The following is a 2,500-nucleotide window of genomic DNA, read 5'->3' as shown; positions in this document are numbered from 1 at the left end:
AAATTTTATAAAACTCTAAACGGTGGATCACTTGGCTCATGGGTCGATGAAGAACGCAGCTAACTGTGCGTCATCGTGTGAACTGCAGGACACATGAACATCGACATTTTGAACGCATATTGCAGTCCATGCTACAGAGTATATAAATTTATTAAAAAATTTAATACTGCATGGACTACATATGGTTGAGGGTTGTAAGAATAATTTAATAAAGTTGCTTATAATATAATTTTAAATTATATTATTTATAGCACATGATATATTACTGGTAGGAATACCATAATATTAAAATTCAATTATATATATTTTACTTATATTATAAAATATAATAAAAAAATAAGTATATCCTAGTATTAATAAATTAGTATTAATACATTAAAGAGGAAAACTTATATAAAATTATATTATTTATAATATAAACAATACAGTAACTTATATATATTTAGTTTTCAACTAAAAAGAAAAATTAAAAATATTCTTAAAAACAACCTCAACTCATATGAGACTACCCCCTGAATTTAAGCATATTAGTTAGGGGAGGAAAAGAAACTAACTAGGATTTTCTTAGTAGCGGCGAGCGAAAAGAAACTAGTTCAGCACTAAAGGATTTTGTTTATACAAATATCCGATGTAGTGTATGGAATATCTATATTCTAATATGAGAAATTAACAGTCTAAGTCCTTCTTAAACGAGGCCATTTACCCATAGAGGGTGCTAGGCCCGTATGACGTTAATGATTATTAGAAGATATTTCCAAAGAGTCGTGTTGCTTGATAGTGCAGCACTAAGTGGGTGGTAAACTCCATCTAAAACTAAATATAACCATGAGACCGATAGCAAACAAGTACCGTGAGGGAAAGTTGAAAAGAACTCTGAATAGAGAGTTAAATAGTACGTGAAACTGTTTAGAGGTTAAGCCCGATGAACCTAAACATCCATGAAATATGAAAAATTCAACATTATAAATATTATATAATTATATAATAATGATGGTGTGCAATTTTTTCATATATGGACATTGCAATCTGTTAATAAATATATATTTATCATAAGATATATTTAAAAAGTTTATTTTATATATGAAAATTTATTTTCTATATAATATAATTTAAATATTATCGGATAAATAATTGACAGATAAAAAATCAATATAATGCGTAAATTATATATTATTATAATTTTATAATATTATATTAATTTATATATTAATATAATTATTATATGCATTAATATGATTAGCAATGCTATAGATTTAGGATACCTTCGGGACCCGTCTTGAAACACGGACCAAGGAGTCTAACATGTGTGCAAGTCATTAGAATTTATTTTAAATAAAATCTAAAGGCGTAATTAACTTAACTGTTAATATGGGATTAAATTATATATATAATTTTATATATATAATATCAATCCTGGGGCGTTCTATATAGTTATGTATATAAATAATTTTTAATTATTTTTTATACCTCTAACTAGAACGTACCTTGAGCATATATGCTGTGACCCGAAAGATGGTGAACTATACCTGATCAGGTAGAAGTCAGGGGAAACCCTGATGGAAGACCGAAACAGTTCTGACGTGCAAATCGATTGTCAGAATTGGGTATAGGGGCGAAAGACCTATCGAACTATCTAGTAGCTGGTTCCCACCGAAGTTTCCCTCAGGATAGCTGGTGCATAAAAATATTATATAAAATAATCTTATCTGGTAAAGCGAATGATTAGAGGCCTTAGGGCCGAAACGACCTTAACCTATTCTCAAACTTTAAATGGGTAAGAACCTAAACTTTCTTGAATGAAGTTTTAGGTTATGATATATTGTGCCCAGTGGGCCACTTTTGGTAAGCAGAACTGGCGCTGTGGGATGAACCAAACGTGACGTTACGGTGCCTAAATTAACAACTCATGCAGATACCATGAAAGGCGTTGCTTGCTTAAAACAGCAGGACGGTGGACATGGAAGTCGTAATCCGCTAAGGAGTGTGTAACAACTCACCTGCCGAAGCAACTAGCCCTTAAAATGGATGGCGCTTAAGTTGTATACCTATACGTCACTGTTAATGTAAATGATTTATATTACATTATTAATGTATATAAATTTAGAAACATTAACAAGTAGGTGGGTACAATGGTAGCGTAGAAGCATCTTCCGTAAGGATGTGTGGAGCTGCCATTGGTACAGATCTTGGTGGTAGTAGCAAATAATCGAATGAGACCTTGGAGGACTGAAGTGGAGAAGGGTTTCGTGTGAACAGTGGTTGATCACGAGTTAGTCGGTCCTAAGCTTAAGGCGAAAGCCGAACAAAATTTAAGGTTTTATCCCCATTGATAATATAAAATACCTTAAATTAAATAAGCGAAAGGGAATACGGTTCCAATTCCGTAACCTGTTGAGTATACGTTTGTAATAAATATGGTCATTATGATCATCCTGGTAACAGAAACAATCATAGAGAAGCCGTCGAGAGGTATCGGAAGAGTTTTCTTTTCTGTTTTATA

The 2,500-nt window shown here is 31.9% G+C and overlaps 2 pseudogenes; both read left to right on the top strand.

Annotated features, from left to right (window-relative positions):
- The first annotated feature begins 11 nt into the window (after window positions 1–11).
- LOC129617545 (5.8S ribosomal RNA) lies at window positions 12–195 on the top strand (annotated as a pseudogene).
- Window positions 196–485: 290 nt separating this feature from the next.
- The window catches only part of LOC129617543 (large subunit ribosomal RNA), a 4,018-nt pseudogene continuing 2,003 nt past the window's right edge, over window positions 486–2,500 (top strand).

Source organism: Condylostylus longicornis, unplaced genomic scaffold (genome assembly GCF_029603195.1).
Source record: "Condylostylus longicornis isolate FDR11 unplaced genomic scaffold, ASM2960319v2 ptg000560l, whole genome shotgun sequence".
NCBI classification, from domain to species: Eukaryota; Metazoa; Arthropoda; class Insecta; order Diptera; family Dolichopodidae; genus Condylostylus; species Condylostylus longicornis.
This window is presented reverse-complemented; position numbering and strand designations above follow the sequence as displayed.